We start from the raw sequence: 16,286 nt of genomic DNA, 5'->3' as shown, positions 1-16,286 counted from the left end.
GTCAATACAGGAATAGAGAATGTCATGGGCTTACTGGGTCCCGGCATGTTCTCAAAACTACTGTCAGTACCATTTATATTGCAGGGACCCTGAGAATATCATACAATACTGTCATCATCATCATCAAATAATTGTCCCCTGCAGCTGCTACTGTATATGCCAGCTGAGAATATGAACCAGGAGGTTGTTGCTGCTTAAGAGATCCTTCTGAATGGAAAGGGGGAGGCCGTGGAGGTGCCATGCGCACCTTTGGTGCTACGGGTCTTGGGGTACTAAAAAACCGCACAGTTGAAGGTCTTGGTCTACTAACAAGGTGGGATGTTGGTTTCTTGCAGTCCTGGTAGGTGCAACAGACAGGGAGTCAATTTTGATGTTGCTGGCGGTGGTGTGCCTTCATCCATGTAGATATGTCTGAGAGGCGATCCGAGACCTGTGCCGAGACCAAGGGGTCATCAGGTGGAAAAGACAGATCGAGCTGTGTGTAGTCGGCATAGCAGTGGTGTAAGAAGCCATGCGAACAGATAATCTGTCCCAAAGAGGTGGTGTAGATAGCAAAGAGAAGGGGACCCAGCACTGAGCCCTGGGGGACCCCTGTTGTGAGCTGTCCAAGCCATGATACGTTAAATGAGGTCCTGTGAGGTAGGATTCAAACTGATATGGACTGGGTAATATGTTAGGAACGAAAGGATGGCACTTCGTTTTTTGGGAATGAAAATTATCAATCCACAAAGAACTGAATTCAAAGACCCCCCAAAAATCTAAGTGAAAAAATCACACGGCAAGCTAGTCCATTTTGCCTACATTTTATCACATCAACTCATGATGGTACTCAGTAGTTCGTATGGCCCCGACATGCTTGATGGCATCGGGGCATGCTCCTAATGAGACGGTGGAAGGTGTCCTGGGGGATCTGCTCCCAGATGTGGAAATGGCCATCACTGAGCTCCTTGACAGTCTGTGGCGGTGTTGGATGGACTACAACATAATGTCCCAGAGGTGTTCAATTGGATTTAATTGTGGGGGGACAGTCAATGGCATCACTGCCTTCATCCTGCCTGTACACTCTCGCTACATGTGTCCAGCCATTGTTGTGCACCAGGAGGAACCCAGGGCCCACTGCACCAATAAAGGGTCAGACAATGGGTCCCTCCATAGGTCCCTCCAGAGGCCATCGGGCCCTCAGGCCACCTTCATGAAGTCTGACAGTGTGGTCAGAGACATTCACACCAGCGGCCTGGTGGAGGTCATTTTGTATGGTTCTGGCAGGGCTCCTACTGTTTGTTGTTGCACAAAGGAGCAGATACTGGTGCTGCTGCTGGGTTAAGGACCCTCTACCATCCTGCCCAGCTCACCTAGCTCTCCTAGAGCAACTGTCTCCTGGAATCTCCTATATGCTCTTGAGACTGCGCTGGGAGACACAGCAATCCTTCTGGCAATGGAACGTATTGGTGTGCCATTCTGGAGGAGTTGGACTACCTGTGCAACGTTTGTAGGCTCCAGGTACTGGCTTATGCTACCAGTAGTGGCACTGACCCTAGCCAAATGTGAAACTACTGAAAAATCAGTCAAGAAGGATAAAAATGGAAAATGTGTAATTTACCACCAGCTGTAAAACAACCTGCTAGACCCTAAGCAGTCTGTTTTCAAGAGTCATTCTAATGAAACTGCTTTTCTGTCTGTGACCGAAGAATTGAGAGTAGCTAAGTCCTCATCTAAGTTGCATTAGTATTCATTCTACTAGACTTATCTGCAGCCTTCGATACTGTTAACCCTGACATTCTCCTTTCTACACTAACTGAACTGGGATTTCTAGGAAAGCCCTTGACTGGTTTAAATCCAGATAGATAGATAGATACTTTATTGATCCCCAAGAGGAAATTCAAGGGAAAATCCTACCTTAAAGGGTGTTCTTTCAGCATGTCTGCATCAGGGATCAGTATTAGGGCCCCTACTTTTCTCTATTTACTGTACACCACTTCCTTGGGTGAGACCATTCGCTCCCATGAATTTGATTATCACTGCTATGCGGACGATACTCAACTTAACCTGTCTTGAGCTTTTGGTGTTTCCAGCTAAAACAGCTATTGTCCTAATGTGTCAGGAGTGAGCTAAACTCATAAAGTATTACATATTTAAATAAGCTTCATTGTCTTAAGACATTAAATCATTGATGGACTGATATAACCTTTTAATGGGATGCAACATGTTAAACTATAATGGAACAAAATATATCACATAATCAATATCACACAATCACTATAAGAAACTTTAGAATATGCTAATTGGCCCCACCCACCTCCATTGAATTAAGCTAACAGTGGGATGTGTTGGACTGGGTTATTGCATGCACAGAAAAGAAAAGTGTTTGTACTGATTTATCTAACTCTAGGACAGAAGGCAAAATAGCTAATTTCCCAAAAGGCAGCATATGTTTCTTTAAGAGACTTATGTGACAGAATCACGTTTCTGTCATGTTCACATAAAATATTTAATCTACCCAAATATATTTATTTACTTATTTTCACTACATCACACTTTTATTATATTTACTATTAAATATTGTGAATAGCCTACTGTCATTATATTGTAAATTATAAATATTGTAAATAGCCTACTTTTATTATATATTACTATTAAATATTGTGAATAGCCTACTGTCATGCAGTTAATGGGATACTGTGCAGAGTTGGAAAGTTAGGTCAACTTGGAAACTGTTTCTGTTGCCTGATGGTAATACAGCCGTAGCTTACACCTACAGGAGCGCTTCGCCTACTTGTTGCGCAATGCACTTTGCTCCTCTCATCTATACGACGCAGTTCTCATTTCTCCAAACCATACATTATAACAAGGACAAATATTGCTACACGAGGGAAATCAGCGTGGTGTCCAATGTGAAAAAATAGGTATAAATCTAGCGTACACATTTCCACGAATGACGGATGTGTTGACATAAATTGGAAATATTAGAGGACTTAATAAGACGTGATGTTGAACTGCATGCAGATGCCATTTAACCCAAATGCCCCAGCAGCAGCACGGGAGAGGAGAGCTTATCTGACAGAAGAATTGTATGGACAAATCACACACTCAGAAACATACACAATATCATAATGTAATATCAAACTGAATACAAGTAAGCAACCTCCCCTACCCCCCACCCACACAAACCAAACAAAGCCCAACACCCACCCATACCCTAAAAACAACATACACTCAAAAACAAGGCATTGACAGGAATGGAAAAGAAAAATAACCGCCCCACGCACGCCACCCAGTAATGCCAAGGGGACGTCGACAAACAACAAAACACACTGAGACATGGACACAGACACACAAACAACAGGGGGAAAAAGTTCATAGAAACTGGGATGAAATGATGAATGGCACTGGTAGATCACCCAAGTAACTCCTTTAGAGAATCAGCTGCCATAAGCCAGCTATTTAAGGTCTTCTCAGTGGCTCCATGGACCCGTTCCAGATACACTACATCTAGAAAAGTAGGAATCCACTGTCTGATGTTGAGCACCTGAGGGGGTTTCCATCGTAGCACAATCATCTTTTTAGCAGCTGTCAGGCCAGCTAACACAATGCGCTTATTTAATTGATCAATATTAAGTCCTGATAGATCATTCAGTATCAAAACTGCCACATTAACTGGTAACAACACTGATATCAGGTTAGACAGTGTAGCTGCAACACCAGCCCAAAACTGCGCAACTGGAGGGCAATCCCACATCATATGAAGGAAAGTTCCAGGTGAACTTTGTGAACAAAAAGAGCACAAGGGAGAGTCTATCAAACCCATGTAATAAAGCTTGCGAGGGGTTAGATAGGTTCTGTGTACAACATTGAAATGTATCTGTTGGTGATCAGGGTTGCGAGAGGCCTCCTTAATACTGACCCAGACATCCCCCCAGTCAAATTCTGCATCCAAAGCTGGATAGTCTGTCCTCCACACTCTATCTAGAGGCAAGTCTGAATAAGAAAACTCTTATTCAGACTTCAAATATACTTATACAGAGAAGTCACCAAACCCTTGGTTTTACTTTGTACTGTAATCAGTCTATAGGGGTTGTTGCCAAGGAACACCATAAGCTTTGAGGGTTGACCTGATCTGCAAATAAAAGAAGAAGGAGGAACTTGGAAGATTGAACGAGTTTCTTGAAGATCTTGAAAGGAACATAAAGCAGTGTCGTTAAAAATGTCTCTTAAATGACAGATATCAGTATTACTCCAGTAAGAGATGGGTCTCCCTCCAATCATGTTGTGAAACAGAGGGGGAAATGTGTGCCATTTACAGGATAGCTTACATTCAGATTGCACTAGACGCCATGTCCTAAGAACATTGGAAACTATGGGTCCAAAGCGCATAAGGCTTTGCTTGTCAGATACATTTGAAAAAAGTATATCCTCCAGACTCCATGGTCTCACTATATTGTTCTCTAAATCACGCCAAGATACCGGTGCACTGGCATCACGCCAAACCAAAAGTGGACGAAGAACAAATTACCAAAAATAATAGTTAAAATTAGGAACTGCTAAACCACCATCCTCCCTGTTCCTGTGTAAAGTGGAAAGATTAAGACGTGGTCGTTTTTTATTCCAAATAAACTTGTAGATATCTGAGTGGAGTGTCTTCCAATAATTAGCAGGAGGGCATAGGGGAACCATAGAGCTAACAAAATTAATTCTAGGTAAAATGTTCATTTTCTTATATATCTCAGAGAAATTGTGGGATGTGATGCGGTTCAAAGAACGGAAAATCTGAACACCAAGATATTGAAAGTGTTGGACTACAGGGATATCAGCTGGAAAAGACATTGCTCTCGCAGCATTGTTAAGGGGTAGAAGAGCTGATTTGGACCAGTTGATCCTAAATCCAGAAAGAGCACCAAACTCTTCACAAACAGATAATAGTTTAGGCATTGATTGCATTGGGTTTTCCATAAAGACTAGTATATTATCTGCAAATAATGCCACTTTGTGAGTAGTATTGTGAATGGAAATGGGCCTAATGCTGGCGGACTGTCGGATCATCTGCGCTAGAAGTTCAAGGGACAGTGCAAAAAGCGACGGACTCAAGAGGCAGCCCTGACGAGACGACCTGGAGACAGGAAATGGGGTAGTATAAGTGCCCAGTTAGCACCTGAGCTGGAGACAGGAAATGGGGTAGTATAAGTGCCCAGTTAGCACCTGAGCTGTGGGGTTAGAATATATTAAGACCTGAATCATATGAATAAAATTAGTACCAAAACCCATATGCTCCAAGACAGACCACAAGAAGGACCACTCTAGCCTATCAAAGGCCTTCATGGCATCCAGAGATAATACAGCTAGAGGTGTGTTCAAGCTAGACGCAGCGTCAATTACATGTAAAAGCCGTCTTTTACATTATCAGAAGCGAGTCGGGATTGAATAAATCCCGTTTGATCACAATGGACTAAAAAGGGCATGTATCGTTGAATACGTCGAGCAAGTAATTTAGCATAAATTTTAAGATCTGAGTTTAATAAACTCAAATGTCTGTAGCTAGTACAATCAACAGGGTCTTTATCTTTCTTTAACAGCAAGGACACAAGAGCTGTATTAACGTCTCTTGAAAAAGAACTCTTTTCAATTGAAGCCGTTATCGTTTCTAGAAGTAAACGGCCTAATTTTTCCCAAAATGACGAATAAAACTCAGGAGGTATTCCATCTAAGCCAGGAGATTTATTTGTCTGCATGGAAAGTACTGATTCCCGCAATTCCTCCATCGTTATGGGTTGGTCAAGACTCAAGGAATCTCCCATTGCTAATTGCGACAAATCAAGCTGCCTGAGAAAGTCCTCACAACTTGTCTTATCCGGTAGAACCTCTGATTTATATAAAATGGAGTAATAATCCTGAAATGCCTGATTAATTTGTTTAGGATTTGTTGTAATGTTTCCCCTTGCAAGTCTAATAGCAGGAATGTCTGCAAAACGGTCGTTGGATCTGATTTTCATGGCCAGTAAATGACTGGGCCTAGAGCCATGAAAGTAATAACGTTGCGGGGAAGAAAAAAGAAAATAAATTCTTGAAAACGATTTATGTCTATGCGAAAAAAAGGAATAGTCTTTCAAAGTAGGGTTAACAGATCGCCATATGTCAATAAGACTCAAATTTGCCACCAAAGATTGCAGGGCAGCAGTAGCCTGCACTTGGTCTCCAGAGGCATTAGGGTTGGAACGAACAGAATTTGCGTCAAAAACAGCATTCATATCTGTCCCAACTACAATATAATAACCTGTCTATTCCAACATTTTTTGCAACAAGTTGTCATAAATACCTTTATCAAATTTGTTTGGAGCATACACAGAAGTCAGTGCAATTTTCTTTCCATATAAGTCTACTTTAGCAATCACTATTCTACCCGCCGTGTCTGCCCAAATGTCTAGCACTTTAATCGGGAGACTACGCCTAGCCACCACTGCCACCCCCTAGTCTTCGTGTTGTTAGACGATGATGCAATAATATGATAGAATTTATTTGCGAGAAAAGCACAAGGTCAATTTTCTTACGACGAAACAACGTTAATACACTAGCTCGCTTATGTGGAGCGTTCAAACCGCCACAATTCCAAACTAAGATAGATAGGTCACCCATTATCATATAGCCTCTTTCTCATAAGAAAACAAAAAAATAATAAAAACTGGTGACATTGGCAACAACCATTTTCAGTAGTCCTACCTCTGCATAAATACACAGACCGTCTCCTTCCCCTCTCATGTACATCTCTACCCCTCACACCCCTCCACAATAGACCTCTGAAGTTCCCCTACAAAAAAGCTGCCATCTTTGACATCCGGTATCTGGCGATTTTTTTCCTATTGGAAAATAAAATGGGGATTTTGAATTATCGGACCTGTTAAAGCAACACCAAAGAGTTTTTTGTACCCTAAAATAATGTTTCCAAAATCATTTCAGTGGTTCATCAACTCGTAACAGGGTGAACGACACTTCTGCATTCGCTTCACGACCCTCTATCGGCTATAACCGCACTATGCAAGTTTGCCAGATCGGGTAGCTGACCTGTAGTTCGATGGAATGAGACATAAGAAACTACAAATTTGACTTGCTTCTGATGTCACAACACATCATACTTTCATGAAATCATGCAACATACTCTATCTTGTCTGTGGACATCATTATTTTCAAAGCCAGTGCTGGATAAACAAATAGCATGAATGCGACAGAGGAAAAGTGCTTTGGTGTTGCTTTAAACTCTTGCGGGGATGGAAAAGTCTGAAATGCAGACGTTTTCCTGAACACACTTTTGTCTGCCTTTGAGTGGATACTGTGATCTCTGGTACGTGAAGACGGCACACTTAGATTTTTGCTACTCCAGAGCTAACTTGCAATGCAACTTGCCATAGGTAGTTAGCTTCAATTAACAACTGGATCTCCTTATATGGGCAAAGATCAAGGGGGCAGGCGAATTCCCGGAAGTAGAAGAATTAATGGAGGCTGGAGGGACCACTTCTCTGCTAACCCCCATAGAAGCCCATTCATTTTAGGATTTTTTTGAAATGCCATAACTTCATATAGTATATATCCTGTGCCGACATTGTAGCTTCTGTATTATCTAGATAAACAATAGAAGACAAAACAGGCTCAGCTACCTCATGTAACGTTGAGGTTCCCGTAAGAAGTATAGTTAGCGAGTCCGGTTGTAGGGAAGCTAACGCACCATAGGGAGATAACCGTATTGTTTGGATAAGAAGCTCAGCCAGCACAGAAACTCATGAACAAAGCTATGTAGCCTACAATACCATTAAGGTAAAGGTACCGTTAAGGTAAAGCATTGAATAGAGGCAAGTAAACCTAATGAAAAATGGCACTAACGATAATCATTTGAGGTTTTCGATGGATTGACCGTAGGTCAGAAAAGTGTTAAGAAGATTAGCTTCTAGTGCTAGGTAGCAGTGCTAGGCTAGGGGAGAGTGGGGTAAAGTGAGACGTTTTTTACATTGGCTCCCCTCCAAGTGAGCTAAAATGATATATTAGTTAAATTTACACATTTCCCATTAATTCAGGATGTTTCCTTGCTATTGTAATTATCAGAATGTATTCAGGATGAAGGGCAGTGAAAATATGATGTTTTTTAAAAAAGTGGTCTTGTGTCTCACTTTACCCCAGCTTAGGGGGTAAGTGAGACAGACCACAGAAGTCAACGGGGTAAAGTGAACCAACTAGGGGTAAACTGATCCACTTACTTTTTCCACTCTGAAACTACCATAACAACATATGTTGTAACAGGTTAGAATCCTGACAGCTAGCCTGACAACCTCACATCCCAGAACAAATGCCAGACTGCCAAAGAATCATGGGAATTGGTCAATTAAGCACATGTTTTGAAATTCACTTTTAAGTAATTCTAAACAAAATCAAATACAACATAATGTAATTCAAAATGTTTTATTAACATTCAAATGAGAGGTATGAATCACCTTGCTGCAACTCAACTCCTACACTACAAAATATGTATATAAAAGTCTTAATATAAAAATGTCAGGAGTCTATTGTACAATTGAACACACAGACACTTTAAAAAAAACAGCAAATAGAACACAGTCTGGGGGTCAGAACACAGGACCTTTAGAGCCAGCTAGAACAGCCTGGGACTCAACAGGACTAGATCCACAATCAGAGCATCAGTCATTCTCTACAAATACAGTAGGCCTCTACAACTACTCCACATTCCAGCCCTGAAGATTGCAGGGAAAGATGAAGAGTTGTTCTCTACATGTGGTCCCTCTACGCCTCTTAGGTTGAGGCAGCTTCTTCACCACATCTGCTTTGGGAACATGTGCCACATCTTTTTCTTTAATAGCAAATGTGGGTCTCTCCCACACTTTTGTGTTTCCCTGAATTTTTCTAAGGAATTGGGTAAGAATTTCATCATCTTCAACTTTTTCAACCATGCCAATATACCGGACGCTCCTGTGTTTGGTTGTAAAGTTAATCATGACAAAGTCACCCACAGACAGATCTTTGTTTCCTGGATCACTTCTCTCATCCTCAGAGCTCTCTTCGTCATTATCAAGTGGGACAGGGCATTATCTAGTGGGACAGGGCATTATCTAGTGGGACAGGGCATTATCAAGTGGGACAGGGCATTATCTAGTGGGACAGGGCATTATCTAGTGGGACAGGGCATTATCAAGTGGGACAGGGCATTATCTAGTGGGACAGGGCATTATCTAGTGGGACAGGGCATTATCTAGTGGGACAGGGCATTATCTAGTGGGACAGGGCATTATCTAGTGGGACAGGGCATTATCGAGTGGGACAGGGCATTATCTAGTGGGACAGGGCATTATCTAGTGGGACAGGGCATTATCGAGTGGGACAGGGGCATCACTCTCCTCAGAGCTGCTAAGTACGGTTTTCCTTCTGGTTGCTTTCTTTTCCGGTTTTCCCTTTTCTTTGCTATTTTGCTTTTTCTCCGCCAGTTTCTTTTGTCTTTCTTTATAAGCCTCTTCAATTGCTGCTTCTCAGGAGAATCAGTTATGATGGCTGTCTTCACACGCTTTCGTTTGGTTTGTGTTCTGGGGGGACATTTGGGAAGTGGTAGGATTTCACAAGGAGACACATATCCAGGTCGGCTGGGAACACGTGGCACATCTGAGTCAGCTGGCGAGGCACATCCATGTGGACCATGCGCAGTGGATGGATAAGCAGGTGAATTATCTGCAGCGGGTGGTTCGTCTGCAGGTGGTGGACCATCAAGATCATCTGCGGGGGTGGACAATCCAGATCATCTGCAGTGGTAGGCTGCAGCTCAGGGTTTGGCCGGTCTGACACCATGGATGGTGCAAACGCTTCATCAGGGAAAATGTCTTGGTTATATGGGAAAATCCCAGTGGACCTAAATCCAGAAATTATGTTGCGTGGTGTCACTGCTGACATGAAAGCCTCATTTAAAAGTCCTACAGTCTAGATGGATGGTAGATGGAGACTGTTTTGCCGGGGCTAGACCTCATCCACCCATCAAGAGCACGGCTGTATTGGGTCTTGAACGGGCCATACACGGTCACGTCGAGAGGCTGCATGCGATGGGATGTGTGCGGTGGGAGGGTGAGCAGAACAATTCCGTTGCTCTTGGACATGTCTATTGCCTTGAGTGAGATGTGAGCTTTTAGATTATCCAGGATTAGCAGCATGGGACGATCAGGGGTGCAGTTAGTGTGCTGTATCAGGTGATCAAGGAACTCAGGCCAGATGTCTTCATTCATCCATCCCGTTCTGGTGGCGGTACCTTTGGCTCCTGCAGGTGCTCCTGTCATGAAGCAGTCCTTAAACTTGACTCTGGGGAAGACAAACATGGGAGGTATGGCCTTCCCAGCAGCATTCACTGCACACACCACAGTCACCAGTTCTCCTCTCTCAGCCGATGTGACTGAACCAACTTGCTTTTTTCCTGTCGCTGTCACAACCTGATCAAATAGAAAGTTTAGAATCAATGGCATGTGCAACCAGTATTCTACTACTGGTCTAAAGGTACAATGCATTTCTTTTCATGTCCAGTTCACAGATTCACAGCATTATACATGTACCAGCACTTTACTGTCCACTGCACTTTTATATGCACCAGCACTTTACTGTCCACTGCACTTTTATATGCACCAGCACTTTATTGTGTACTAGAACCATACTCTTAACCTAATCTGTACCAGCATTTTTAATATGTACTAGCTCTTTAATATGCCCTCTAGTAGCCATGTGTAGTTTATCTGCTGTGGCTTTTGTACTGTAAAGACACCTGTTTCATCCACATTGTAAATCATGTGTGGAGGGAAGGCATGCCTGTTAAAGATGAGAGGCAAAGTAAGAACCTTATCAGAATCAAAGCCAAATCTTACAGGTAATGCCTCCGTAAAGCATTTGCAACTAAAGAATTAATTCTGTCACCTGCCCATCACTACAGCCAGATTGTCAAAGAACTCCCTGACTGTAGTTTTATTCAAGGCTGTAGCCCTTCCCAGGGATGTTGCCTCTGGAGTTCGGATAGAGAGATGGCGACGTGCTAGGAAGCTGCGAAACCAATCTTCACCTAGAGTAGACAATTCATTATTATAAGATTTAGCTTTGTGCCAAGATCAGTTGGCCTTAATTAACCTACAGAATCATGTGATCTCTTGCACACCCTAGCCTACCTGCACATTGTGTCTTTGTCCAATTGTCAGGGACAGGGATATTGTTTCTTTCTGCATATTCAAAGGCCAGTTGACGGGACTTAACTGGAGGAAGGCCATGGAACTGTTCAGCTAGTTGTTTCAAGTGTTTGGCAAGCTCCTCCTCCATCTCATCTGTAATAATTCTCTGTGCCTTAGCTACTGCACCCCAGGCAACTGATTTTACTTCCCCTTTCTCTTTTTTCTTTATGAATCTTAAAAGGCTTGACTTGTCAATATTTCTGTCCCTTGCAGCTGCTCTGATAGACTTCTTTCCTTCCTTGACCTCAGCGGCTGCACTCTCCATCTCCTCGAGGGGTGTTTTGCCCCAGGTTGTCTTCCTGGTGTATTGCCTTGGCATGATGGCTTTTCTACAATGTTTATGACATTTAAAATAAAAATGTAACATTACATATGAATTAATATTAAATATGTTTAAAACTAAACTTAACTTGTGCCTCATGGTGGGGTAAAGTGAGACACTGTATTTGTCTCAATTTACCCCACCTCCACCATTTTTGAAAAAATTACCTTTCTTAGCAATTCAGGCTAACCTTCAGCTAGCATCATCACATGGTTTTACATGTTGGTAGTTCATCAACAGGTATAATATATACGTTTTACGTTAGTTAAAAAGAACAGTCCAAAGGAGATCAAAATGAAAAATAGTTGTTCGCACTGAGATGCACTACCATAACACACTACCAGACTCAAACCACGAGCCAAAAATATGACTGAAAAGTTCAAGATGATGTAATGCTGTAGACTAGAAAAGTGGCCAAAGTGAGAGAACCAATTAAACCATAAGTAAATCAGACAAGAGTTGCTGAAATCAGAGCTGTAGCTCCATCTTCTAGTTCTTCATCAACAGCAGCCGATGGGGGTGTGATGATGTCCGGGAGAGAGTTAGCAAACTCTTCAGCATCTCCGATGGGGGTGTGATGATGTCCGGGAGAGAGTTAACAAACTCCATCTGCCCGCCCGCTTTTACCCTCAGTGTGGCAGGTAGCGAAGGGAACATTCAACACCTTTAGCCCTCAGTGTGGCAGGTAGCGAAGGGAACATTCAACACCTTTAGCCCTCAGTGTGGCAGGGTAGCGAAGGGAACATTCAACACCTTTAGCCCTCAGTGTGGCAGGGTAGCGAAGGGAAAATTCAACACCTTTAGCCCTTGCAGTGTCCATAGCATGTGAAAAAGCCTGACGCCTTTTGAGGGTGAAGCCGCTGTAGTCGGGGGAAAAGCGAATCCTCCGACCCGCTATCGTGACCGGGCTTTTCTTTGCTGCACAAAGAATACTCTGGCAGGTGGTGAAACGTAGGACATTAAAAATCATAGTGCGGGGACCAGATCTGTTCTTATTGTTATCACCATAAATGCGATATGCCCGCATGATTTCACCTCGACAATCTCCCAGGGAGGGGAACCACTCAGGCAGAGTTTGTGAGAAATTGTACAGCGTTAGACCCTTCTATTCCTTCAGCTAAGCCTACAATGCGGACATTACACCTCCTGCTACGATCTTCCATATCATCTAGCTTGAGTTGCATTTGGTCTAGCATCGACTCGTGGCTGCTTAGCACTGCAGAGTTGTCCTTCACCTTAGACCGTATCTTCCCAATCTCTACATTCACAGTCCCAATACTCTCTCTCAATGTCATTAGGTCCGTCTGGATAGCACATAATATCCCCTCAGTGTCTGTACCCATTTCCTCGAGCTGGTTGAAGCGAGTTTCGAGGTAGCCACGTTGCTTTTCCAGAACCGACTCTGCTATGGCTTCGACATCCGTACGATGTGCATGAGTCTGTTTCGAGGAAGACGTTGTTTTCTTGCTTGAATCAGTCATCCTAGCTGAATAGGCAGTATTAAAATCAAAATCACATCAAAATAGTTCTCGCAACGGTAATTAACATCGAAATGTATAAGTCAGGGTTGAGGAGCGCAAAACTAAGCTGCCATCTTGTCCAACCGATCACATGACTCCGGAAAGTGACATTTCTGTATTACATTTTATCAAGAGGAAAAATCAATAGCAAACTGTTCCCAACTGACTATAGCACTGTGAACCGTTCCTGGCTGCGCCTGGCAAATTCGACATCATAATAGCAATCCGCTATGGAACAAGGGGGCCTGTTGTTAAAGGGAATGTGAGCTGACGCTCTGATTGGTTTATTGCATGTTACGCCCAAACCACACCCATGAGTAATGTAGCTACTACAGACCACCCCATTTTAGATTTGCGTCGGGCGCAACAGCGCCCAAGATCCGCCCACAAAGCGACTTGCACAAAGTCAATTGCGCTGGAGTGGAAGATAGAGCCCATAGAATTCATGCAAGTGCCCATACAAGCTCAACAAAGAAGCTTGGTGGAATGCTGTAGGCTTCGAGTTGACTTCAACACAGCCCCACAACTCTTGCATTGACTTGCAGTGGTCGTATTAGTAGTGTAACTTTTAAGCTTCCTGTTTATGCTATCTGAGAGAGCCAACTATCGAGAGCCAATGTTCTGACCAATGTTCAAACTTTCTTTTCTCAATTCAGACCGGGTCAAGTCAGTCAACACTGGTTAATCCCTGACCATGACCATTCAAACTGACCCAGAATAGACTTCCTAATCTGGCCATTGATGAAGCTATTGAAAGACTTGGGATCCGATTCATTGTCCTAACAGAGGCCAGAGAAAGGTGGTGTAATGACGACAAGTGAACCACTGAGACTCCACTCTAGCCCCACAGTTGCTACCAACCCAGGTTGTGTTATTCACAGTGAAATTGACCTATGTCGATCCTTGTCCAATCCATCTCCAGTGGCGACTTGCCTGAGTTGGATTGACATACGTCAGCCTGGACTGAACCCTGGTGGAAAAGTGAGTTTGAAAGGCATATATATGAAAACAAACTCAACATGTAAGTGAATCACACCTTACTATAGTATACCAGCAACTGTCTTAACTAAGCTATAGCCCAAACACATTGCACCATATGAAGTTGAGTAGATAGCAGAAGTGTACGAGAATAAGGTCAAGCAGCAAATGAAACGATTTCCTCAGCAGTATTTAATGCTTCTTTGCACTTCTGGTTGGATGTCAACTGCATTTCATTGGCTCTGTACCTGTACTCTGCTAAATGACAATAAAGTTGAATCTAAACTAAACTAAAAAAGCATTCTGATTTAATACCAACAGTGCTATTTTCCATCAGTCGTGTCTTGTAGACACCTATCCTATCAATTGAGGATTAGGCTATATTGGCCAATGAATAAAGGCAGTAGATAAGGAGCAGACTGTATTGAATGGAATTTGTACAAAAATGAAACCATCCTGTGAATGTACTGTAGCTGTCCATCGACCTAACATCCTTAAGGCTCAATAATGAATGATTGCATGAAGAGGGAGATCAATGAGTGAGTTTTAGTGGACTGCTCAATAGAACGGAGTCTTCTCCCTCATGTCAGTGTCTGCACAGTGTATGAATAGTTGTGGAAATTGATTTATCCCCCTCCCAGATGAAGAGCATTGTTACTGCAAGGATCAGTCTTCAAGGTTTAGTGGCACGTGCTAACAAATATCACCACAAATAAACATCTTGAAAAGAATTCTGTCCATAATGTAAACAATTACATAAAAATATACAAAATCAGTTTTTATTGTCTTCATGTCTGCTGCAGTATGTGACAACACAAAGAAGAATACAAAAGTATGATTTCCAAAGGTGCGATATTGAGATGATCATGTATTTATGAAATAACATAAATGCACTTTGTGACAAGAGCGCACCTCTATTGGAGACAGACTGTTTAAAATACTCATCTTCAGAGTCTATACATTGGCAGAACATTCAGGGCAAGGGCAAGGTCAGAGATGGAGAGATTAAAAAAAGCAAGAGCCATTTTTAAATCGTTATCTGTAAGCTGCCTGGCTGTGAATCTCTCTGAAACTCCCTAGGCCACAACTGTAGGTTACTCTGTCTGTACTTGTTGTGAGGTGCTGGGGAATTGTGTGAATCCACACACGTAATAACGCCTCACCTATGTGTGTACGAGTCCTTGGCTCGTCATCTCTTTCACACAGTGTTGGGGAAAAAACAAAGATCCATGCCACTGTTGGAATTCAAGAAAAGAATATCTCCCCCTTTCCCACCTTACGGTTGCGCCTATGTTCAGATCTGAACAACACCTCTTCTCCTCTCTCTCTCACACACACACACACACACACACACACACACACACTTCTCCTCTTCCCCACCTTCATGTTGCTTAATTAAAACCACATAGTTTCACACAGAAACTGATGGGTGTGTGTAATCACCCGGTCTTTTCTATTTTTCAGAGATCCAGAGAATGCAATCTGTGAGCAAAGACAGAAAAGCAAGTCTCAAATCAACTTTATCAGGCCCATTGCGGGGTTACAGATTTGAACTCCTGAACTGAGACAGGTTGGTTGGTTGGTTGGAATATAACTTCAACCAGTGCATCTGTCAAGGGGCAGCAGAAGTCGGCGGCATCCAGACATGATGTAGGAAGGACAGGTGTGTTTTATAGGCTGCAGAGCAGGCAATCCACGCAGTCAAGCATATGATGAGTGGCTGAGTGACAGACCATCAGTCTTTTAGTCTCCTGCAGTCCACAATGAGGCAAGAGTTTAACACGGCTGCCAGTACCAGCACTTTATCCCAAACACACACACTCTCTCACTCTCCCTCTCTCTATCTATCTCTCTCTTTATCCCACCCCAAACACACACACTCTCTCACTCTCACTCTCCCTCTCTCTCTCTCTCTCTCTCCCGAGCCCAGATGGTGTCAAAAGATGTCCCCGTTTTTCAAAACAAGCCTGGAGAGTGACAGACCCACCAGCGCTGCTGACTGAATTCAAATGAGGGATTCACCTCTTTTGCTGTCGAGAGATCTGAGTTCCTCTGTGTTTGTGTGAATGCGGGAGTGTCCCTAAGTGTCCCTGAGCACAACATCCAGACGGATGCTAACCCTCGTGGTCTATCTCAAGAGACACTTGGGCTAACTGATGGCATGTTTATTTTGAACGTGTCCTCAGTTCTGTGTAAAGTAACCTGATAGTTGCTAACAATTATCTGACA

At 43.0% G+C, this 16,286-nt stretch overlaps 1 long non-coding RNA gene across 1 annotated transcript; it reads right to left on the bottom strand.

Annotated features, from left to right (window-relative positions):
* Window positions 1-10,754: 10,754 nt before the first annotated feature.
* Window positions 10,755-11,562, bottom strand: LOC121694634. Its single transcript, XR_006025855.1, has 3 exons — window positions 11,178-11,562; window positions 10,933-11,074; window positions 10,755-10,827 (listed from the first exon to the last, which is right to left on the bottom strand). It is a non-coding gene; the product is annotated as an uncharacterized LOC121694634 (long non-coding RNA).
* Between the last annotated feature and the right edge of the window lie 4,724 nt (window positions 11,563-16,286).

The sequence above is a fragment of the Alosa sapidissima genome, chromosome 2 (genome assembly GCF_018492685.1).
Source record: "Alosa sapidissima isolate fAloSap1 chromosome 2, fAloSap1.pri, whole genome shotgun sequence".
Lineage (NCBI taxonomy): Eukaryota > Metazoa > Chordata > Actinopteri > Clupeiformes > Clupeidae > Alosa > Alosa sapidissima.
This window is presented reverse-complemented; position numbering and strand designations above follow the sequence as displayed.